The sequence below is a fragment of the Varroa destructor genome, unplaced genomic scaffold, assembly GCF_002443255.2.
Source record: "Varroa destructor unplaced genomic scaffold, Vdes_3.0 BEIS01000007.1, whole genome shotgun sequence".
NCBI lineage: Eukaryota > Metazoa > Arthropoda > Arachnida > Mesostigmata > Varroidae > Varroa > Varroa destructor.
Genome location: NW_019211460.1, coordinates 8744065 through 8769831, shown reverse-complemented (window position 1 = coordinate 8769831; position 25767 = coordinate 8744065). Strand labels below are relative to the sequence as shown.

The window sequence follows — 25767 nt, the reverse complement described above, 5'->3', positions numbered from 1 at the left end:
TATATATAGTCTGTCGACGGACGTTCGGCTTTACCCAGAGACAGCGCTTGAAAGGAAACTGAATTTTCAAAAACAACAGCAATGTGTTGCTGTATACATCATAATATCTAAATTTCTCATATGTATACCAATTGGGCACGTAGAGTCATTTTCTCTTTACAACTGCTGAATTGTCACTTGGTAATAATATAGCAGCTTTATCTGGTCCATTATTATTAAATATAGTAATAGTCGGCATGAACCCTCAAAGCCATAGATGTGTATCATGAAAAATGGACCTTGATATATAACAATCGATATTCTCCTTAACAGCTTTCTAATAGGGACATACTCTGCCGTACAGTGAAATGGTATGTCTTATATAATAATAGTTAATTATAATAGTTATAGTATACGGGCTTCATCGAAGCAAGTTACTATATGGCTATTTACACCCTTGATGTCGAATCGAACGGATTTACTTTCCCTGATTTAATGCTTGCATCCATACAAAAAAAAAGCAATGGAATTATTCGTATTCACCGTCATGTCTGCTAGGAGATGGTCGTGATGTATAACACACAATGTGGTGCTACTAAAAAGTGCAGGTAATGTTTATGTCCGTAGTCATCACGCTTTTTAGGCACCAACGGCCGAGATAGCTACTGAACCCTTGAGGTCGATAGAGCAACAACAATACTCTATTAGACGTTCTGCCTGCGATCCATTTCCTGCCTGCTTCTATTTAAACCGTTATACACTCATCCTTTAATGTAGAGAATGTCGCTACTGTTGGCTGGAATGGCGGAAGCTCATAGGCGGTCAGCAGCAGCTTCTCCAACTGCTCCTACTGCCAGTGATGATGTTATTAGTCGCGCCATTTCCAGGCCGAACGTGAGGAAATAGAGCGATTTGGATGAGCTTCGGGGGTTTACTAAAACCCTGGCTCTGCCGGTTGTTATCAGAATGAGCTCGAACAGGGAGTCCGTATTGACTGGACTTTGGTTCAGATGCTGCAGATTGTATAAAAAGCCCAACCCTCTCTACGTACTTTTCCTTTCTAATTAACGACCCTGCGTTTATTGAGGTTCTATCGTCTTTCACGTCTCCACACATTATAGTTCACAGCGAAAACATGCAAGCAATTTTCCTCCTATATGTTTGTGACGAATTAACTGATTTGCACAAGCGGCGACAGCAGTGGCTGTTTGTTTTGATTCGCCTACCGAGAATATATATAAATAGCTGGGCTCATGTACCCTAAGGGTTATTCGTTGTCGATACAGAAATATGTAAAAATGCACATAGGCACAGGGTCGTAGAAGGCCATTGGTGAAACTAATTTATGATTTGTTTATTAATACTACGATTTAAATTAACGAAGCTAAGTAAACGTATGCTTATCAGCTACGTGTTCCACAGCGATTTCTTTATTTTTTCTATAAACACGATGTATTCGTTTTTCACTAACTTTCATGCAGTCTTAATACTATTCATTTATTGTCGTATATCAGCAAAACATTCTAATTTATCATAAAGTTTTTTTCTAAACGACAAAAACCTAACAATAAATTGAAATAGCATTTCACATATAGGTCTTATGACATTTCATAGTTACCGCTCTACACCGTCCCTTTTCCCCCACCCTCGTAGAAGCAGCCCCACTAGCGTGTTTCGTAAAGAGCAGCCAGGCGGTTATCGCTTGAACGTTGTGGCAGGCGAACTTGCCGTCAGCGTTCGTTTTCTGAGCTTTTTGCCTCTGTCTCTGTTTTATATTGCGCCCTCAAGCTGATGTGTGATCCTTGGCTTCTTTTAGCCCACACAGCTTCGCACCGCAGTACTGCCCGATAACCCTGCTCTCATGCTATGCCGTTTTAGTCGGGACAGAATTAGCAAAAATGGGGGAGAGGGGGGTAAGAAAATAGGGTTGTCATGGAGAAAAGGAGCGAGAGGGAAGTGACTTAGGCTTTCTGTTGAGGAAGGCCCTGCTCTGCGCTTTGGTGGTCGGTAAGGCTGTCTGCCGCTGTTACCATCGCCTCCGTTATAAGGAAAAGTAACTACCGTTGCTTGCTTGCCTATTTGCGTGGCTGCCTGCTTGGATGGCCGCCGCCTAAGGCTTGTGACGTTCCGTCTGCCTGCTTTGTGTGTATCTCCTGTGATTTCCTGTTCACCGATCTACTTGTCTGGTGGGGTTTCGTTAGCGCCGTTGCGGTCTAGCCCCGGCAGCTCCCTTCGGCTGTCCTGCCTGAATCTGTCCTCGTTGTCAGGTGCTTGGCCTGCGAGAGCAAGCGGCGCAATGAGGCCGCTGGGCGCAGCGGTTGGGCTTTTCTCTTCGTGGCCCGTTCATTGCCAACGTTTCTGCCGACGCTGGACGGCGATGTGACACTGAAAGCGGAACGATACACGCAGGAGGACGACGACGGTGACGAGGTGGTGGTTGGCAGATACCGGCGTCCGTTAAAGGGTAGAAGCAGAAGTAACAGCTTCCGGTGTGATGAGTCCGAGGTGGAGACGGGAAGATATCAAGTGGACAATGGCGACGATAGTGGGGAGTCAGAAGTAGGACAGTAAAAGTTGCTTATGTGTCTCTTGTGCTGCTCAATCTGTGCTTATACCTGTCTGTCTTCTGTAGGAAGAGAAGCGACCGCACAATAGTACAATAATAACAGAAGCAGCTCGTATTGGAAATAAAACGGGCAACAAAAATCTCTCCAAGTGACAAACCGTCAATAGGAACAGATGAAGAAGAATATCGTCGCAGCCTAAACTTTTACCGACGATAAAGGTGAAGATCGAAAATAAGGACTATTACTAGCAGCAGAAAACCGTACTTTTTTAGAAATCTAACAGAACCAAAAAAAACAATTTTTGATTGAAATGTTTTCATAACGTGTGATTCTGTTCGCATGATGAGAATGTAATAAACTATTTGACGTGACGCACCGTAGGAGCACACACGGAGGCAGCATTACGGATTCCTGAAGAATGAGTTCCAGTCGATCAAGCTGTTGTAGATCCATATCGCTGTAGGCGTTTTCCAGTGCCTTCTATTATTGCCACGCAGCAAGAAGGTAGGTGAGAACTCGGTGTAAGCGAGGATATGCTGAACAGTCCCGTATAAATAGTCACAAATACCTAAATGTGATCGCTGTCGATTTTCTAAACGTATCTAAATAAATTCGTTTGCTACTACGTTAACTAATTGCTAACGTTGACCACTTCCATATTTCTATCAGATGTTCTTTCACAGAAAAGTGCTACACCAATTATCGAACGCCTAATTTTTGCTTCACTCACCTTCAGCTTTTCAAACTATAAAAAATCCGTAGTATGCTTTTGCTTCTCATCGATATGGTTTTTTTTTTCACATAAGTAGAGGTAAACTGCCAGTAGTTATAGTTGTGTATTACAGCAAGCATCCTTCAACAAGCTCTGTTGTCCTGATCGCCGGTAGTGTCGTAATATCCTTGGCATATCGTTCAGCCAGTTTATAATTTGGCTGTCGCCTACAACACAACAACCCCTTCGTCATCTCTTGTACCTTCCATGCTATCCTTATCATCGACGTTCTCATGGAACTTCATGGAGCTCAGGCTGCCTAACTGAACAGCTTTGGATTCGTTCATATAGGATATGTATATATATGAATAGGCGTGTGCATACCTGCATTTGTCTATATAGCGACTACCAGAAAATTTGATATTTTCGCGTTTCATTATATACATTAACGTAGGCGATAAGGATAGTGTCCTCTGAATTGCCGGCTTCACGTTCTATAACCCTACTAGTTCCGGTCTCTTCAACGTGCGGGTGTTCTGGTTGAGAACGATGTGCTGGCGAGTTCTGTTACTTCAATATGTCGCATCGATATCGCACAGCCCGTTAAATTGCTGGCACCCTTCGTAAATTATTGAACAGGCCTCAAACCTCTGTGTTCCAACCATGTGACCATGTCTCTTATCGCTGACACATACACACACACATACACGCATGCTTTTGTCATCATGGCCAAATCACCTCGTTGGGACAGGAATGAAGGGTGCTGGGGTGGGGGCTAAATAATGCAGGCTTTTTGGATGTCTGTTCTCGTCTTTTGACAGCACTTTTAACACACTGATGACCGTTACGAAAAAAGAAGCTGTCGTAGTGAAAGCACTGCGCTTCGTCCCATCTAGTCGTACCCGTGTGGTCATTGGCGTGCTGCAGTTTAGCTTCTGTTCATAGATCGATGAAATGGTGCCCATTTTGTCGTTGGTTCAATTTCGATGTCGGTCCATTTGCCGTTCACATTAGGGCAGAAGAAGCACGAAAGAGGCGCTAACGAGCAGAGAATCGAGACATCAGTGCTTTATCTATGTCGGTCTGTGGGGCTTACGCGTTCATGTGTACGGCTGCCTGTGTGTCTGAGATTATAGGTAGCAATAAGGAAAAAAGTAGAAAAGATGACCAGTAAGTCTTTTGGGAAAACAGCTTTTGGCCATCAGCAGAAGCGGCTACCTAGAATGTACTAGCTGGACTGGCTATATATAGATGGCAGGAGTACGGTACTGCCCCTGGAAGACTAAAGAGACGATGTATACCACCGGAGGCTTTGCGCATCTCTGGCTGGGTCTTAATTAAGTGACAAACTTCGTCGCCGAGTTTGCCTACCCCGGTAAGTTTCCCGACGTTTTCCATTCATTGAGGTGAAGCCAATAAAGAAGATAGAAAGACAGCCGCGTTATCGGGCTATTTTCATCGGTCTGATTTCTTCATCTTGCATGTCCCCAGTGAGTCACTTTCAGCCTATGTAATACGTAAAAAGTACCTCACAAAGAGTTACAGGTGGCGATCGAGAGACTGAGACAACGCCAGAAAACGGCAGCCACAGTTGTAAAATAATAACAGCAGCAGGGTGAAGCGATCCATTGAAGGCTGCCATTTATATGAGGGAGATTTCGTGTATCGTATGTGCATGGCAATGGAAGAAAATCATGCCGTGCTGCTCATACATTGTTCGAGAGTTAATGCTTACGGGTTTTTCTGTAGTCTAAGATGCATCTATAAAGTACGTTCATCGATGCGTGTACATATAATAACTTCCAATGTAAATATATGCCGTAGTTATATACGCAAAATACATGTACATATAATCACGTTCACGAAGTGCGGACATCTCTCAAGTTAACATTGGTGCTATTTAGTAGTAGTTGTATTCTAGTCAGTTTAGTCTTTAGCAATTAGGAGACTTTAAAGGATAGGTACGGTTGCCGATACAAAAAAACAAATGTCCCGACCTTTACGTCCGTTAGGTCAATTACTGTTGCGTTGATTCGTCAATGGCAGTACTAAATGTTGAAGAGCTTTCCAACTTTCTCCAGGTCGATGCATGCTCGAAATAAACCTGGAACTTTCTTCATGGAAGCAAGCTCGCAGCCTAAATAGCGGATGACGTCCACCTATATTTCCACCCATAACTCTAATTTGGTTTCCTGCGGCCTTTCACTTAGTCTCAGATTGTTCCGCAAATGTTTTGTTTTTACTTGCTACCACCACCGAGATCTACACATGTGACGCTTCCAACTTACTTTACCTTTCCATTAACCTACTACGTTTTGAGTATTCCGATACGTCACACGTCAATGGCTGGATTGTACTACTAGTACTACTACTAATAATTGTAAGCACATGCTTAGAAGCATACATTTGTTTACGTCATACACATAAATGTTGACAGCGCAATGATGGAGAGTTACAAAACAGTCTAGCCAAGTCAAGACAAAGCCCTATTTTTCTGTCTTTCTTTTATAAAAAAAAATGTCCCTTTCTTCAAAAATGTCAAAACGAATTCGACAGCGCTCCGCATTAAAACATAAGCCAACCTAATTACTCATGTACATCATCCGCAGGAGTCCAGCTTAACGTAAATACCGCGTTCTATCGCGTCGTTTAGAAATATATACGCCCCACACCAATGCCGGATCCCTACTTCTGGTCTTGTACTTCACAGCTGCATAGGATTTTCGCACGTCGCTGCATCCGAACGTGTCTCCTGTCCTGTATCGACGTTCAGCCCGTTTGTTGACACATATCCTGCCTCCACTATACGCATGCCGCACTACATGAGGGTCTGTTCCACTTCGTACGAAACTGTCTTTTTCAAAATATATCTTTTTTATCGATATCTCTCGTGCTCTATCTACTATATTTGCTTGTTCTGTTGTCACTGATCGTTGTATTTTTTACCGTTTTCTCCCAATAGCTGTTCGTCAATACCAATTTCTCAGCAGCGTTTCATTCGCTCCTGATATTCTCATTTGCCTCTCTATGGAAATGCGTTTTTCAGATGCATGTTTATGGGGGTAGGCGATATTTTTTTCTATCTCTTTGCCTGTGTCCTTGTTTGTGTCTATGTTCTTGTTTCCCTGAGTAGCAGGGGGAGGGGGATGGGTAATGGCACAAGACACAACTACTCCGTGTACCATTGTTTCATAGACGTGGCTATCTAGCTGGCACTGCCGCCGTATGTAGGATACGGCTGTCGCTTTACTTCTTAGTCTCTCGGCGTGGCTTTGTGCGTTCGTTTGTGATCGACTAGGTCAAACGATGAAGAGGACGAACAGAGCTTTGTGTGCGACCCCTTATGGCCTGTCCCTCACACATGTTCGTTCAAGCCGCCTCTGTGCCCCCGTGGCTTATTTGCATGTGTATTCCGTACGACGAAATTGTTGTTAGCTGTTGGCCGGCCTTGCGCTCATGCGCGGTTCTCGCTTACCAGCTCTCAATTTCATGCTACTCTCTTTAGCCCACTCGTTTTGTACTCTCTATCTCGCCTCAGGTTCTATTCATAAAGGATCTTTTAAGAAGGCAGGGAAATGTTTGCTCAGTAGCGTGTAACCGACAGTTGCTTTCAGCATCGTGTCTACGAAGTTACATTAACGCTACCACTTATTATTATGATGAGTGTTACCGCTTCAAGCTTTATAAGTATTATGGACTAACCGGTTGCCTACGTGACCGGTGGTGGCAGCAGTCTCTAGTGCTAAAGTTACCTATACAGTCGCTGTTTGCCTACACGCGTGTCCTATACGCTTAGTTCGGCCACTTCGATATATTATGACAGGCTGCTGTCGGTCCTTGTAGTGCTTGGATTGACGAAATACGTAACCTGCAGTAGATCATCCGCGGCAAGACTAAACGAAGCAGATCTTCGCATTTCCAACAGCATTCACGACCAATCGTTTGTGCTGTTTCCAGATTACGTTACCAAGGCCTTTACTCTGTTATAAATGTTGCCGTGCACCTACCGCAGAAAAGAAGTGAATGCAGCTGCAGGATTGCTTTTGCCGATACACATACATGCTAGCGTGCGCATAAGCCAAAAAGTGTTTCCTATCCCCATCTCTTTCACCACGCGTTGTCCGTGAGTAAATGACGAAAGGAAAAATATACGGCGTAAGCCGCATCAGTAATCAATACGGTGCAAAAAACATATACGAACATGGACTAAAACGAAAAAAAGTTTTAAAGTTTAAAAGAAGATATAATGTTCGAAGCCGACCGAAAAATAACAGAAATCGAACAGGAAACGATGGCTACAAAGGGTACAACGGCGTTGAATGACTGAATATGGCCGTCCAGGTATTATCTAAGTTCTTTAGAGATTATAGCGATCCCTATTGCAGATACTAATCCGTCACCAGCTATATTTTCCATTGACCGCAACTTGTCGCACGCTGCTTCTCTCCTCCTGTTTTCTGTTTCCCTTGTTTATATGAGACTTGTAATGTATGCTTAGTTAACAGGCTGTTAAACGCAATAGGACAACATAAAACTGACTCATCTACCCCCAACTACTCGTATGCCTGCTTGCCCATCCGTTGATTTTACCACTCGCTCGCGGTTCGCGTTCAGTGTAACGCTGTGCGAACCTCATATGTGTAAAGGTAGCTTTCTTGGTTACAGCCTACATGTACGTATGTCAATGTGTAAGTAAATTAGCGGGCATACGCATAATAAATACATATATACTGATAAATCCACTACGTGAATACATAGATACTGGTAGAACGCTAGAGGGTTCCTTTTTGGGGCCCAGAAACTGGAGTGAGATTGATCCACACTAACAAAGTGTGATTGGCAATATAACATAAAGACAGGCAATTAATAATCAAAAAACGATGCTAGGAATGCCGTGGGAGCAGGTACAGCTAGAGTGACGAGGGTCTGATTGATTAAATATACGTATAAATATGGGGCAAATGACCGTTACGTTGCTAGCGTGGAATGGGGCAGTTGTCTTTGTCAAATCGAATCAAAGGAACGGGATGATGGGCATGCAGCGGGCCAGAAGGAATCACGAGACTAGAATGCATACGGCCCTCGTAGTTGAAAGCAAAGTTCTCCGCAAGGCGTTGGCAAAATCACTGATACTTTTTTATATTTAACCAGCTTACATACAATTAAATCGCTTTGTGGGTAACGCTTTTTGTATTTAGTTACGGGATCATCTTCATCAGACGAACGTAAGCATTACTTACTGTACAGTTGGTAAAATCAAATAGACGAGAAGTTGACGGGAAATATTCAAGGTCGAAATGCGCTGAGACGCGTTAGGTCCAGTATTAGACGCATCTGCCACGTATTCGAGTGCCGTGCTAGCCCCACGTCTCATTACCCATAACGAAAACTGGTTGTTTTGACGCCAAACGAATAGTGGCACACCATTAAGAGAGTGCAATAGCCAACAATAAAAAGTTACGTGAAGGGCGTGGGGTTATTGAAGATAAGTGGCCGTTAGCGCCATCGGCACCCTTAGTTAGTGCTCTGCTTTACTAGATGTCCTTAGACGAAATAGACGTCATATAAGCTAGTAAGGCCACTACCACTATCAATCTCTTCTAAACATCAAGTTATCACAAATGACTACACCTTCAGGGCACAGAAGAGTCTCTATGATTTCTGGCGGCCTGTTAATATGTTCTAATTAAACAGTCGAAGGAACTGAAGAAAAGAAGCTAAATTTTACCTCTGTACGAAATTTGTCAAGCTCTAACTTCACGACCGCCTAGAAATTGAATGATTTTGTAATTATCGTCTTTTTTACGAGGTGCTTTGAAAATAAGTTGTTGATGAAAGTTTCTTTCAGAAAATATATTTAACGACTGGCTTTAAAAAGGTCAGTTGCCCTTTAGGCCAGGGCCTAAAAGGTTTCGACCATTCTTTTGGTCCCGAGTACGAGGTGCAAAGCTTTGGTTGTACGGCATGAAACTAGACTTTTTCGAAAGACAATTAACGTTATTATTAGACGTTAATAACTTTCGTACAGCTAATGTATTTTATGTCTTTTTGAAATACGTCAACGCTTCATACGGCAAAGCTGCCAGATAAAGCGTTGCTGAATTGGGGCCGGATTGTTGGCTTCAATAAACGTTAATGGCGTTCACTAAACCTATTTGCAGTTATCGTGCAGAGCACAAACCTTTCCTCAACTGAGCTGCGTACAAGCAGCTTCTTTCACACAGGTGCACACAACTTGCATACGTTCTCCGATTGTCTGATATTAGTATCAGAACTTTTATTTTATTCAGACATCTCCTGCATGCAGACTTCTATTAAATAATTTTGTATTTTTTGTTCAGTAGTGAACGGTTTCAAAAATTGCGGGCTATAAAAAGAGCAGGTTTCGGTGTAAAGTCATTTTTATTACAGGACCTGCGTTGCTCTTAAAATGTTTGCGATACGAACTGCATATTAGTGGCCTTTTACGCTAAAACTGTTTTCAGAGAAGACGGCTCTAGAACTCAATAAAGGAAGTATTTAAATGCTGACCATTCTAACGCTGTATACCCGTCGGAATAAACCTAAGCACGGGTGAACTTTTTCACAGACTATACGGAAAAAGCGTTTGTACTCTGTGGTCGACCATATTCGACGGGCTTACTTGACCTCATTGAATTATAATCAAGCCATTACTTAAGGTTACGCAAATACAAGCAAAAAAAAAAAAAGTTCATAAACCATACACACGGATCTTCAAAGCTCCGCAAGTGAATACCATCGAACGAACGCAATCAGCACTGACGGACTTTCCAATGAAGATTCGATTCAAGAAGGATTAATCGTTGCTATTTTCTGATTTTCGCCATTTGCCCAGTTACGTATTGCTGAAAGAGTGCAGATAATACAGATCATAGTAGCATAACTAAGCTAGACAAACACTGCCCTATTATTATGTCAATATTCATCGTTCAGAACATTTCTAAAATATCTATAAATCAAATTTAAACACCTACCCGGACGTAGAATATACAGTTCCTACCATGATTAATCCTTTGTTATTATCTCACGACGTAGCGGCGAAACTCAATGGGCTGTATATAAAGCTAACTGTATTAAAGCTATCAAGCAATGTCTGCTGTATTCAATAGCTAGTACTTACTAAGTGTGAAGGCTTTAGCAGTTTGGTCTATCCTCGAGGCGTGTGGGCGGCCAGTAACGTCCTCTAGGAAAACCTACGACTAGCAGACTCCCAGCTACTTGTCGTTCCCAGCCGGTATAAGCCTTTAGACGTCACTACTCCGCCTGGTGACGCTATTTGCCACGTTGGCAGAGGCACGCAGTGCTGGCACAGCGCCAAAATTACGAGTTGAGAACCGCTGTGGAATAAACCGAAAGGAGAAGCCTTTGCGTCCGACTGAATCCCTACGAAGCGCGCTTCGCGCCAATGTGGCAATGATTAGCATCGTACCACTAACGAACAATAACTACAACATTTCTATCGGCTATATTTTTCTATATGACGTTTATATCCGAAATAACTACTGCACCGATAAGTTGCAATACAGAAAGCGTAACTGCGTACCCTAAGTTTTGCAGTTGTACGCCGAATATATGTCAAACCCAATGAAACCAAGCTGAGCTAACAAGATTTGGCAACAACGTTGGCAAAAAAATCGTCTTGAATGCATAATATCGTTTATATAATATATCGACACATCAGTGGTCGATGGCAGAGGCAGGTGGTCTTACCACGAGATAAATATTCTGCTTTCCTGGGAAGGACATATTTCCATATTCTTATTTGACAACAGATTAAGTACTGCGGGTCATATCGTTATTATTTATGTAATGATGAAACATCTGTAAAAGGATCAGGGTCATGCTTCAAAAGGCTAGCCTTTACAGACAAGAGGTCAGACAATTGTTGTAGCACCCCCTTTGTATTTATTTGTTAAGCGTAACGTTTTGGGGTCTGGTATAATTAACGGCTACAATGTGCGTACGTCGGATGAAAGTAGATGTTCCCCATTCAGATCAATTTAGCAGAAAACCTAACGTCGGACAATTAGATGGTGACGTATTGAAAGAAACATTTCCCTCCAGTTTAGAGTTAAGTTTAATTGTTTAAAACCCATGCATCCACACGAAACGGATGTATATGTCTTCTCAGTTCGTCTTATGCTTCCTTCATAATAACATGCCGGTAAACGGTTCCGAACACCCAATAACAAGTACAACGAAAACATGAAACCGTATCGCGCTAGAGCTACTGTCGCTCATTAACGCACAGCTGAGCTGTACAATAGATGAAAACTTATGTGCAAAAAGCGGCGACTAATTATAATGTATGTGCTCCCTGGTACGTTCTAAATCCATGCTTCTGCACTCCGAAAATACGCCTGAATGTTACTCATTTGCAGCAAAGTTTACGCATTGCATTGTTCCTTATTTACGTCGCGTGATTCCGTCTTCTGATCCTGCAGCTCCATCGACTGTTCGAGATCGTGCATATAGACACCTTGAGACTTCCATAAGTACCTGTAGTAATCCTGTGGTTTGCTGACTTCACGAGGCTTTTCAAGGGAACGCGTTTACGTCAACTAGTTTCAGTCCAAAGGAACTGTGTCTAGTTTTTTCAAATCACGCTAGCGCAAACTTGCTCCTATATTTACAAACTAAATTCAGCTGATCTTCTACAGCTGGATGCCAAATACGTTTAGTTTCTGTTTGCTCTGAAAAAGTCAACATTATAATAAAAGCAATTAACAACCTGGCTGAATTAACGGATTTGCATCAACTGAATAGAAATATTTGGCATAAACGAGTAATAATGTTTTTTACTTAAACTTGGTTAGCTTTCTGGGTTGTTTTTAGGGTCCGGCTTCGTTTCATTTAGTGTTTAATAAATTAAACGCCAGACGAAATAGAAATGCGCGTAAATTCAATTGTACATTTTTTTCGATTCAAAATAATGGTTATTATAGAGTTTGGCTAGGATTCTACTGCACTTTTCCACTTTGTCGTGAAATCTATATTTGTCTTAACAGGCCGACTACTGAATGTTTCTTCATGGCGCTGTTTTTGTAGCATGCCTGCCAACATAATTATCATTATCATGGGTTATCAACGACATAGACGTAACGATCGCCAGTTTAAGCTTAGGATTCATTATGAGTATCACGACTACCTCTCAATAATCCAGTGGGTAGAAGTGGGGGGTATAGAGGTTCACAGGGATCAAAAATGGTGGTGTAGCAGCAAATAGTCCCATGTAAACTTGACATATTTCACTCCTATGACGATTTGCCGTTTGGATTTAGCTTTTATTCTTTCATTTTCGAGTTAGAGGTTTTCTGTCAACAGGATTCTTTCCTCTGGTTTACTCTTTAACTGACTGACGAATTTAAGTAAACAATGCATCATGGGCGAAAAAAACAATGTCTGATATAAAATCGTATAACATCATCGTCTTTATGTCTTAGTATCTCTAAAGTGTATCTGTGTCGTTACTTTCAGTCTAATGGGACTCCCCTCAGTCACGACATTAAATCGCCGAAAAAGCTAAAATCACTAGTTCTTGATTTAAGTGGATGATAGGTGAGCATATAATTAATCAGTTTTGTGTGGCCGGTACCGTATGACACAACGTACCGTCAGTTACCAGTTACTGACTTCTCTGAAATAAAAAAAATTCGTTCTTTTTTTGTCAGTTTTTCTCTCGCTTTGACTATAACTTCGATATCTTTTTTTGTTAGGCTATTGTGCCAGACCCTCTCCGGTTAGGTATAAACTAATGCACGTGTGTTCGACCCCTTCCAGTCTTCTTAAGAGTATCTTTCTACAGACGTTCAATTGAAAACATCCCGTATCAAGAACTGTACAGTGCCCCAAATAGGCTGAGATTGAAGATTCTGGTCAGCGTAAGTGGGTGTCGTAGGAAGAAAAAAGGAATTGTAGTAGCTCGGAACTGTACGGTCTTCTCTTCCAGCTTGCTCATTGACCAGCTAGCGGGTGAGAGACTATCCCTCTGTATGTTTCGGCAGTCTATCGATAGGTTTCCTTCGTAGTGGCTGCCAATGTTACGCAAAAAGGTTCCTCAGGTTTTGTCACTTTTCTCTGACTATGACGAATAGGACAAGAGTTAGACCGCGAGCGGGAAAACGAGCGCGAAAGAAAAGTTGAGAACCTATGCAGCGGAGGACTGACAGTAGGAATACTCTTCAGGGTCTCTGAAAAGGCTTATAGTATCGACCGTCGTTTCATGCAGGAAAGTGGATCGAGGTAACCCAATAGGTCACGTGAACAACCGCTGTTGCTAATCCTGATTCTGCCATGTTACCGTTATTGCTACTGATGCTGCTGCAGTCTTGGAACTGCTTGCTGTTTAATGGCATAAAAGAAATAAGTATAGAAAGAAGAAGCGCCAGGACGTCAACAACGATGCGCGTTTTTCAAACGTATTTTGAATAAAATCAAATCGGACTGGGCTGCTTTTCCTTCCCAATCCTTGCAGCAGCCGGCTTGCTCATTTCTAGTCCGTTTTTTTGAGGAGTGGCATAGCAAGGGCCAAACGTCAAAGAGGCGCCCGCAGGAAGGGACGGTAGACTGTGTGACAGCAGTATCCAGCTGATAAAGCAGTGCTTCTCCAGCTGGTGAGCTTCTTCCCTAACACTCACTTCACACTCAACATATCGTTTCTGCCGCCATATTTTGATAAGTATTCAAGCATTAACGCAAACCGCTTCTGCTTTTACCTGCCAGCTTGAGATCTTCTCTTGACTAGAAGTTCGTTCCGCGGTTGGCACATGTAGGCTCTAGTCACTCATGACTCTGTCTTTATCGTCACCGCCGGTGCGGTGTCTCTGGCCAAGCCGCGTGGATTTCTCCGCGCAGCAGTCCGTTCCATTGAAGAGGGATTCCCCGAATAACGAGAGAAAAACGAGTCTTACTGATTGAAAGACGGTGTACTTTTTCCATTGACCTTGGCGGCCTTTTTGGCTATTAGTCTTGACTTACTTAGCTCGGCGGCGATGCCATAGATGATGAGGGCCTTAGCTCTACTGTCGCCCATCCGAGTCTATTCTTGCCTGTTGTCACTACCCATTTTTCCCTCTTCTCTCGTATTTGCGTTTCCTTATGTATTTATTTATAGTTTTTCTTGCCTTTCGAACGAAACGAAAACCTTTTTTCTGCTACTGCTGCCACAATTATGAAGGATAGGGTATATATGCTTAGTTAGTCAGGCTGAAAACTGGTAGTAGGCGCTAGTTTAGGTTTTCGGCTTCATTACGTTTGGAAACTCACTTGCATGTACCATTTGCTGCGGGCCACTTCAACTGATTCACTGCACACAGTTCAGTGCCTCGAAGCTATAGGACTTTGCAACCTCCAAAGCAACCGTCTTTAGAGGACTCTCAACCTGCTTGGGTGCTTTTTTCCAACAGAATATTTCAGAGGCGGGTGTCGATAATCCTCAGGCGGCTAAAACGAGGGGTACAGTCGCTCATACGTATAAAAATACACTCGAGGTTTATCGTGGGCTGGACAGCCCAACTGACCCAACTTCTTAACAGGGAGGCATCGTTAAAATATGAACGGAAACGAAGATGTAAGCAAGAGGATGGTTCCCGAAGGGAAAAAGCGAATTGCGACTAGAAGAGTCGCTGCCAGTTTTTAGAGAGACAATATTTTGCGTGGAAGAACATGTTGAACTTGTTGGCAACTGTATGATCGCCAACTAATATGATCGCTTCCACTACAATGTTGCATATTCGATATGTACGATACATGCATATCACTCGATGCCCACAAACGCGATAGCGTTCGCATACATATGTATAGAGAAGGTAAAAAAAACTAGCTATTGGGAAAAGCCTAGATTAATATCTCTCTAGTGATGTTGCTCAGTCAAAATGGTCAGCAACCTCATTCACGAAGTCAGGACAAAACGAGGTCAAGCTGACACGGCTTCCAGGATTTATCAGTTTTCGATTAATTTATGGGATTGATACTGATTTCAACACGTGCATTAGCCATAGACACGAAAACATCTATGCAATTCCGATCAGTTTGGCAGAACCTAAGACTCTTGAATTCCAAAGTTTACCACAGGACCCCTTATTAGTCGCAGCAGTAATGCAAGCGTTCGGTTCATTTACTGTGAGATAGTGCGACAAAATCTGTGGCCGCTTGTTTTTAGTGCCTTTGCTTAATTTTTATTAAAGCATACAACAGGCCAACGGGGTAGAGCTCCTTTAGTCGGCCATGTGTTTTCTACAGAAATAGTCTTAGCTTTGTTAATAGATTCTCAAGCATAACGCAAAAACAAACAGCAAACAAAGTCAGCATGTGTGATATTGGTCCTTGAATTACAGATATCTGTTGTGTCGAGTGAGCTTGATTTTTTCCTACTGGTCCGTATTATAGACCGCCATGTTCTTCGGACAAAATAGCACACACAATGACAGATACGGGCTAAGATACAACCAGCAATGTTTGTATCCGGTGCCGATTAAGCTCCGTTCGACCCGAACGAAGATAATGTTGTTTAACAGAACGTATTCGCGCACTTCGAAAGGTTTCCAAAAAAGGTAGTTTCAAGCAGCCCGATTAACTATTTCCCCGAATCAATTCTATCACAGAAAGAAGTACATCCAATTCCGAAGGTCGGATTTTTACCGGATGGCGCTATTATTATTTGGTAGTTTCACTACATTAACATACGCCGATTTATTAAAAATGCTGGTTTTCAGTCTTAAATGCGAAGGAAGTTTGTATAGCATTACATCCAGCGTATAGAAGGAACCACTATTGTGACTTCGAAGGTAGGAGGCTCTGAACAGAGGCAAAACTAGTTACTCGTTTTTGCAACGTCGCCTATAAATATGAATTTAGCGAAACTCGGCTAATACAACTATGTCGTGGATGAGGTGATGGAGGGTTAGAAGTCAATACAACAAAAAAGCCATAATAGGACTAAAGAGCAACTAGGACCTGCGTTCTATAAGAGGTACATGCAGCACACTACTAAAAAAGCTAAAAGATATTTGTTGACTGCACCTAATACTTTTTAGTTGCTAATGGTTATTTAGAGTTGGGCGTAAATACGACCAAACACACAAGCAGGATTATTAACTCCGAACTGTAAGCTCTTTTCGAACGGATCCTGTATAAAAAGTCTTACAGCTTCATCTGAAATATGGACCCTCCTAAGAGGGCTGTAAATGTTTTATTATGAACTTGGTTTTAGTAATCTCATGGTGACTGGCTCTAACAAGATTGAATGCTACTGTCTTTCGAACACCAGCGATTCTTTTGATCCATGATAGAATATTTACTATCTGGATTCGCTGGTCCTGTATCTGGGAAGTCAAATAGATCAATTGATTATGAAAAAATTTTAATTTAATTTATTTTTTAAAAAAACATTTTCCGATTAGGCAGCATCATCCGAATCCGTGGATGCTGGCCACGCACAAAACTAAATGTATAATATGTAGAGCTGTGCGATTCGCCCAATCCGGTGGACCTTTTAAAGTTTGCAATAATATCTGAATCTGTCCCAAAGTAAAGCCTAAGCTTACTGAATGCGCATTTTTTGTGGATGAAAGTCCCACAGTATTACAATCTGGTCTGCACAATGCATTAGCTTATAGCCTACCTCAAGGAAAAAAATTAGAGATTCCCTATGTGGATAAACGATCGAGCATTTTGCATTGTGTATAGAACAAATTTATGGTCAGCTCTTCGGGTGACGCCTATTTGACAACTCAGTAACCTAAATGGGTCCCTGGCTTGTGCGAGACGGTGTTATCTCTGCTCAGAAAATAGCGACAAGAGATGCGAATTCAATTCGGACTTGATTTAGATTATCACCTGTTTGCCCGCGCGAGCCGCAGTTGCTAGATCTATGAGTAAATGTAAAAATCGCGAGACTGCGTTGAAAATAACGAACGATGGAAGAATTGACCATTTTCAACTCATTTTAGAGAGAACGACACAATTTCCTGTTAAATTTCAATGTTTCCTAGAGAAATGCATCCGCTTAATGCATGATCTTCACGGCGTTTAACCTCCGTCCCTTGTATTTTTACCTATAGCAACACACGTGCTACAGGTGATAAACAAAATAATCTGCAGCGCCTAGTCTTACGACTAAGAGCTGGCTTGATCATGATGTAATTTTTTTTACCTAATACTACAGTATGTTTTTAGTTTATACCTACATTTATACGGTGTTGTTTAAGTTCTCTGGCAGTATCCATCTCGAATACGTTGCGGCTATATATAGCTCATGATTCATTTACAATACATATGAATGACTGTTGATATACCTTGGCACTAGAAATGACAGAGATATAACCAGCGACGTGACCCTATCGGCATCTTATCACTATGATTGCGGTTCGCTCCTCGTCTCTTACTTATAAGCGCAACATGTATATGGATCAATATCCCATCAAGAGAAGCTTACAGCCATAAAGATTTAGGAATTAAGTCCGAGAGTACGTCGCAAAGCCGTCCTCATATTCGGAGGAAATCTGGCAACCAATGCGAAACGATGTACCAGAATTGACTAGGGGTCAAAGGGTCTCGAGTTCTGTAAATGAGGGATTCTCTCGTTTGATTGCCGCTTAGCCAGTTCTACGCAGTTGGGGCCATCACGATGCTGTCTGAGCTATTGTCGACTCTGCAGACGAAGACCGGATAGCCACATACAACCTCAGCGTGATATTGTAGCACAAAGGAATATACAAGATTTAGGCTGCACACGTTTCCCATAGCCGAAAACTACTTAGTATGCTTACGATCCCTATAAGCATGTACTCGATACAACGAAGGAGAACATACCAACTGCATAAAATTGAGGCAAATTGTTTACATCCGTTGTTCCGTATTCCACTTTTCATTGCCATCCAGGGAATAGGGCTTTTTCGTATTTTTTTTTTTCTTTGCATTTACAACGAATAATCAAACAGTTGCAGCGTACTCCAGCTGGTTGTAGAAAAAAGATACATTGATAAAACGAGGCGATCCTTCAGCCGTTATTATAGCATGCCTAATTATCATCTGCTTCGACGAGAAGCGCGGGTGGCGTAATGCTGAATCAGAAAATCGACACTGAAAGCTATTGTTGTTTTTAGTTAGCATAAAAACTGGCTCAAAAACATTCAAATATATGCGATTTGACAGATATGCAGGTAGACGGATAAAATGAAGCTAAATCTAACAAATCTGCATACAATTTTCGCAAATAAATTTCATCTATTTCTAATATTTTTAGAAAGGTAAAGACGAGGTAGCATTGCTACCCACCAATGAAAGAATATGAATGATTTGAAGAAAATTAGCAGAATATCTCTATATTATGTGACGCTGTGACGCCTATTCAATAATTTGTCTAAGTGCTGGTGCGTGATTCGAAGTTGGCATCTTTCAACGACTTTTTTTTTAAGTTTTCCACCTTTCAATCTGAGAATCTGAGGTTAAATATGTGCATATCCTGTAATTAAAAAGAAGAAATCGGGCTTTTTTTTTGGAAAACCGATCCAATATAATTTACTACTTACCAATAGAGAGTTCTTAATCTAGAACTAGAATTTCACAATCTGTATCTTTTTGAGACAGGTAAAAAGAATTACTTCCTTTCCAATCTAAGTACAGGCAAACCCATAAATAGAATTGAAAATATGAGTCAGATGTCTTATGAGCAAGTCACCAAACAGATCAAACAAAGGGCATTCATAGAAAAGATTACTATTTTATGATAATATTTAGTATCACAAAGACTGCTCGAATCTGTGATGTATACGACACGTTTCAAATATAGTCCAAATATTCATTTAATACAATACAGTTCATTTTTGAAGTCTCTGTGTGCTTCAGCCCCAATGGCTATTGTCTATGCTCTCCGATAACTGCGCGCGGGGTAATTGGTTTTGGCGCGCTTTTCCCTTTCCCTCGTCTTTCCCCATGACGGCCGACGATTAGCTCTCTCCATCATGCAGTCGGGGCTGTCGCCTCTTTCCGCCAGGCGCATGCTCTGTGTTGTTGTGTGTGACTATTGCTTGATCGGGTTGTCTACACGCAGTCACTAGCGGCTTCGTTCACAAAGTGACCAGCAGCAGCGGTGTTTCTGTTGAAAAAAACTAACGCTGTGCAGACCGAGCGGAAGCGGTTAGTCACCCGATGATCAGCTCCTTCTAGTATTTACCGCAGCTTTAGCTATAGCACTAGTTAAATATCAGCCGAGTATCTTTTTGTTAATTCGGAATGGTGAGGAGTTGAACTGTAAATTATTCCTACAAAGGAACGCAAATACACTGCAAAAAAAACGCCGTCAAGACTGCTAAGAGATTCTTTCAGTGGCCAGTCAGCTGTTCAGGGTGTTATTGTTAATTATGCTGTGTGGATCTAGGCAGGAAGCCGGTTTATCTACCGCCCTCTTGACCCCGAGAGCAGGTCGATGCTCTGGCACTGACAGCAACTCCGAACGGTATTGAACCTAGCGGAAGTAACAATAAAGATTTGCCTCTTGGAACTGCCTGTGCATGGTCTGTGTATGCAATACCTGTGCGTACGTCAGCTGTGCATTGCCAGCCGACAGCACACGTCGAGTGGTAGCTGACTTAGCCAGCCCACTAATTAGCCACGGGCAATACTGCGACAAAGAATGGTTGTAACTTTGATAGAGAGCATACATCTGGCGAGTCGGAGTAAATGGCATAGAAGGAGCGGTACTTGGACTGATCCACAAGGAAAGCCAGCGTGCTAACTATTAATACACACCGGCCTGCTAGGAATAAAATACTCCCTCCACTCTGCAGTTTCAACACAATAGCAACGCGCTTTGACGGGCGACGAGAACTGCCGATGTGGCGCAGAACTGAAGAGTCATAAGGAGCGGCTTAATCGCGCGTCAGCAGCCATTATTCATCGCTGTTGTCGGTCGTTTGCTGCTGTATATCAATCTATTTGATTCAAACTCGTCCGTGTTGACGTTGGGACAGGGTTCAACGATAAGGACAACGGCAGTGCCAGAAGCGGCATGGCGCTAGCAAGAACAGTTAAGCTGACAGGACAACCAGCTGGTCGCAACTGGCATATTAGGAACAACTTTTAACTTATGTACTTTGACGGATGTCCCTCTCCTGATCTCACGCCAGAGAGAGTAGGGCTAGCATTAAAAATCCCGCAGTAACGCGAAAGGGAAAACACTTACCGAATCTCAGAGTCATCCTTGAGCTGGCTCAGTTGATCCCCTCAGCCTTCCTACAAACACGTCGACGTCTGGCGGTGACTGTGGCGCCAGCTGTATCGCTGGCCACCGAAATGATGTCATAATCAAGAAAAGTAGACATAGAAACTGGAGGTTGGTATTTGCTGATAATAACGTGATTAGGCACAAATGCGCATGTAGAGCGAGCCACAATAATCGAAGCTAGAGCGGTTGAGTAAATAGCAACAGTTTGATGCCATTGAAGGCCTGCTATAACTGCTAGGCCGCTGACGTGACACAGGACGAGGCAGCTGGACGATAACGTGAGGAGTTTGTGGTTAGTTTGATTTAATCAATAATACGTGTACAGGCTACATTATACGTGTACATGTTCGCTGCGTAACAGATAGGCCAACAGTAGTCAATGATCAATTGAATGTGTAGCTGACCGGAAAAATCGTGTCTTTCGTCAGACGCACATGTTTTGCGATACTCAGCATATAACCGCCCGTCAATCAACGATAAAAACTCGTTCGGCAAATAATCGACGAATCTGGCCTAGTCAATAATGTAATTACATATGATACGTGTAAGTGTTGATTTATCGACGTATAGCTTATTCTGATGCGCTGAGTTTTGCATTGAATGGCAGCTATGTATCTACGGTTCGTTAACGTAAGTTCTAAAGTTTTAGCAGACATCAAACACAGATAGAGGAGACCTTCAAGCAAGGTACTTTCGCTAACATAACGCATCAGTGGGCGTACGTGCAAATAAACATGCTGTTCATCCGTCTGTTGGCAAAACGATCGTACGGACTCAGCATATGCATGGTGCAAAACAGTTGAGCCACGGGTTGCATGATACTGCTGACGATATCGTCGCATGCAATTCCATGCATGTACCGCGGATCCCCCAGCGAAGTTCGCCAAGGTGAGCAAGTTTCGGGCTGGACAGGTAACGTCAACTGATGGGCATGCACAGATCGACTGATACTGCTGCTGTGGCCGCTGTTGAAGCCCCTTTGTAGATTTCGTTCAGGGAAAAGAGGCAGTTACTCTCTCTATAGATTAAGGATATGCGGGAAATGTATACGAAGTGTATAATGCCGTACTGCTCAGTGGATTGTGTGTTGGTGTGTCTGACACTGAAAGCAACGCGAGCTCATCAGTCAGTCGGCCGGCCGGCCGACGGCTTTACTGCCTCGGCTGCGACAAACATTAGAGATTCGCTCGTTCTAACAGCGAACCGTCGTAAAGCTCGAGCATCGACTGCTTTAGGCCGCTCTTCGTATGGCCCAGGGTGACTGCGGTAGCGGGGTGCCATTCGAGTGTAAGTAGCTGCGATAATAGAATTGATGGAAGAAGCGGCAGTATTATTATTAGTACTTTATTCTCATAAAGTGGAAAATGTCATAGGTGCCTTGTGCTTTGGGACGAGGTGCTAGTGTGGCCTGTACCAACGGATACGCGCGTGTCCGAAATCCTGGGCGCATCCGTTGGCGATAGGTATATATATATACACAGATACTAATTCTCGTGACAACTTTTTGAAACGTTTTTTTTTAACAAAGCATGCACCTGTAACAGCAGCAGGCAGTCTATTGGGTTAAACTGAGCGCATGTTGACTCATACTGGTCAAGAGAACTATCACTATTGTTACTGAGTTATTACTGAGAACAGATTATTGAAAGATTTTTCTCGATTTCTATTTGTGGTGCAGTCTATTCAAATTAAACAAAAATTATATTTTAGGTTCTTTTTTTTCTTTATTCTTTATTCTGGCAAGACTCCAAAAGAAGAAAATCAATAGACAACTTCTGTTTCGATATGTGAACACACAATAGGGCAAAAATACATTTTTAATATGTATCGCATAGTAAACAAAATCGAACATGGAAAACAAAGTTTTACATGTTTATGTCTTTGAGACGATCACGTCATTATCCGAAATTTTTAGAATACTATAGTATTTAACATATCGCCGTTTTATATCATAGAAAATATAGGGACGATTTGGAAAAACGTTCTATCGAAACTGTGTGCCAACTTTTACTTTGAAGCGAACATTATTTGAATAACCAAAAACGTTGATGCAGTTGTAGTAAGCAATAAAGTCAATTAAGCGTTCTCCTACACCATGAGCTTATTTCCACATGCAGAGTATTACCCTCTTGCGGTTTTTTTTTTTGAAGCACAAAGGACTTTATTTTTGCCAGTGAATAAAGAGGGACTAGATTTGTGTTTCTCACACACGTTGACACAGCGCCTTTTTTTTTGGTGTCTGTAAATATACATGACAAACAAAAAAAACAGAAACAAGCAGAATATTCAAAGTTACCTGTTGCTATATGGTGGCTAACTACTATTCGATGGGACGAATGAATTAAAGTGATGGTCGGTCCGGATATTACGTCGTCAATTACGCTACGTATCTCAAAATTAGCTGCCGTATATAATAGACACTCTTAATTATACAGAAGCAAAGCAGCTGTTACCTATTGCTATTATCTAAACTGCTCTCTGGAAAATAAACAGGATGCGATACGAGGTTTGCCCACGAGGTAGAGGACTTTAACTGAAAGAGTACTTTTTTTTTGGTCGATTTTTCTCTCCGGGAAGAGAAAGGATAAAAATACCTTTTGAACTTTTTTTTTTTTAATTCTTTTGAATTGTGTTAGAGAACCCTTAGAGGGCTGTAAGCCGCCATGAATAACATCTTAGTTCTACCACATTTCAATATACCGTCCACTCCTGTAATTTTACGCAGCTATTGGCTGCATCTGTTTGAATCTTCCTCAGTAAAAATTAAGCCTGTAGTTCCACAATAAAGTTAATGCATCATATTATATGCCTAATATCACAGTCTTTACGGTGTGTCCTAAAGCTTATTTTTATTTGTGTCAGACGACCTTTATTGTCCTGACATCATATAAATGTCATTTGTCTATTAGGCTTATCAGTATACGGTTACATTGTCCAAACGCGTTCAGCGAGTAAGAGAACATTTTCGTCAAATAAAATATCGCTGTAGTCGAAGTTTTCTTGCCTACCAAGTGAAGTCGTGTTGAAATTTTGGAAGATGGTCCATAGGATGTAAATAGGTCACAATGTAGTTACTACTGGACTAGTTGTATGATCTTTTTAAGAGCGTTCGCTATTTATAGAATACATTCAAGACAGGCATATGTATAATTATCTAGCACACTCGAACCTGGTTTACTACGTTTGTGATCCAAATCAGAGATCAGCGGAGCTCTAAACTGTAGCTATGGCCGACAGCACTGATATTATGCTTGGCTTTGCACGACGTAAATCCAAGAAGAATAGCAGGTTTTTTTTTAAAAAACGGCCTCCCTTATTAAGGCAGCTGATGTCTATCTGGCCTAAGAATAATCAATGAGTGAAACATAAACATGTAAAACAATATGGAAATTTATCGAGAGCTTTCAATTGAGAAAACCGTAACTTAGTGCAGACTTACGACACAAACAGTAAACACTGCTTCTTCACTGTTTTGAAGTTAGATATGATTTTGCTAGAACAATTAGTTATTTTTTGCTGTGTTTAATTAGCTCTGTAGGGTAGTAATTCACTACAAAAAAAAAAACAAGATCAAGCTGAAGATGAACTCGACTACACTTTTTAGATATTGTATATAATTTTAAATGGTATTTTGGTGTCATTCCTCAAATTATACTAAATTGAGTTTTTTTTGTTGTATTTTTTTTGGGGAAGGAATAAAGAATTTGCGCTTCTGACGACTCTATTGTTGTGTGTTTAAGGGTTTAGGAGCAGTTCCGATATGCGGAGGGATGCGGAACTAGATACAATACACTCCATATTGTGGGCTAACCATCTCAAGCAACGCTGACTAACAAACCTAAACGTAAGGCCCAAGACTACTTCTTCTAAAAATTTTAGATATTTGTAGGATCATATATGAATGTTACGTCATGCCTGTAAGCCAGATAAACTGACTTATTGGCATTGAATATCTGCTTTTTAATTTTTTGAAATTTTTTAATCTTTTTTGAATTTATTGCAAGTACGCAACCATGTCGAAATCCAAAAGGAATAGACGATTTAATAATATGCAACTAATAATCCTATAGCGCCACCGCGGAAAAAAACAGTAATGTTCTATACAAGTCCACTACAATTAGCTCGAGAATAAAACGAACAAGGAATGATAACTTTCCATTAAAAAATAGGATGTTCATTTCTTTCGAGGGGCAACGACCTGATCGTGAAAACCGTTTTCGTACAAGGTTATGCATCGTTCCAGCGGTCATGATCCTTTCCATCCATACTTAACCGCCATATAAAAAAGGAATAAAGGCTGACTTAAAAAAACAAACGACCAGAAGATCCTTAGCTAGCTATCGCTCTTGCTTTGTATACGCCTAAATAGGTCATCTGTGTTAAATGAGCGAGCAGTTTCCGACGACACAAAGTCTCCGACAGCATTTGTTATTGCGTCCAGTTAGCTTGTAAACAGGAGAATAACTATCAATTCAACAAGGCAATAACCTACAAACGGATCTACAAACTAAGAGGTTTCCCTTTCTTTACGTTTTTATATCTTCCGTGGCTATTTGCCTAATCGTGTCGAGAATCAGGGCTGTTAAAGGGCTCTTTTCGAACAAGCACTTCTATTCCTGCCATCTTGAATGCATCACTTTCTTCATGTTTCTGCAGGACTCCTCGCTGCAAACTCAGGCACATATACGGCCGGCCACTCCCGCAGAATAGCAGCTGAATAGTAGGTCGGAAGGCTCAAACGCTCGAACTAACTCGATGTCGTCATCACGCTGCTTACTGATGTTGAACTACCACCCGTTCCCGACGCTCGCCCTACCTTATTTGGACAGGAATCGTTAGAGGAGCTTAATGAACTGACGGTCTACATCTTTAACATCGGTGCGCGCAACTTTTCATTGCGTATCTTGCTTATTTATTCCATTGAATAGAATAACATCACAAGCGGTGATTAGCGCTTGATGACGCAACGTACAAACTAACGGCGATGCGCAATTCGGATGTGATTAAAATACTCGCCAGTGCCCTTTTAACCAGAAGTCATCTAAGCCAATCTCGGTAGTAATAGTGCACCTTGACACAATACGAAAAGATACTTTTGGCTTTACGAAAAAAAAACTGGTACGTCGTAAAAACAGCTGAGTCCCGAAAATATCATGAATGTAACCCTCTCTTCAATAAGCCTCTTTTTTAGAGAGAGTTATTACGATCTTCAGCTCCAAATGTATCAGGTGGCGGCGTTTGAAGCGGGTCTGAATTAGAAGAAT

At 41.8% G+C, this 25767-nt stretch overlaps 1 protein-coding gene and 1 long non-coding RNA gene across 29 annotated transcripts in view; one reads left to right on the top strand and one right to left on the bottom strand.

Moving 5' to 3' along the window:
* Window positions 1-2472: 2472 nt before the first annotated feature.
* LOC147754277 (uncharacterized) lies at window positions 2473-20600 on the bottom strand. The gene is made up of 5 exons (XR_015316447.1): window positions 20462-20600; window positions 10400-11972; window positions 9988-10124; window positions 2923-4382; window positions 2473-2605 (listed from the first exon to the last, which is right to left on the bottom strand). It is a non-coding gene; the product is annotated as an uncharacterized LOC147754277 (long non-coding RNA).
* Window positions 2912-25767, top strand: part of LOC111254999 (dual specificity protein phosphatase 3-like) — a 42924-nt gene continuing 20068 nt past the window's right edge. For 5 of the 28 annotated variants that reach the window (XM_086974132.1, XM_086974147.1, XM_086974146.1 and 2 more), the window contains exons 1-2: window positions 21651-21790; window positions 24244-24347. The gene's annotated coding sequence lies outside the window, so the exon portion shown is untranslated. Of the gene's footprint in view, window positions 3051-19283; window positions 19417-20470; window positions 20612-20654; window positions 20796-20906; window positions 21048-21250; window positions 21392-21649; window positions 21791-24243; window positions 24348-25159; window positions 25382-25767 lie in introns of those variants that run through there. The other 23 variants (XM_086974133.1, XM_086974125.1, XM_086974139.1 and 20 more) reach the window with 17 other exon arrangements.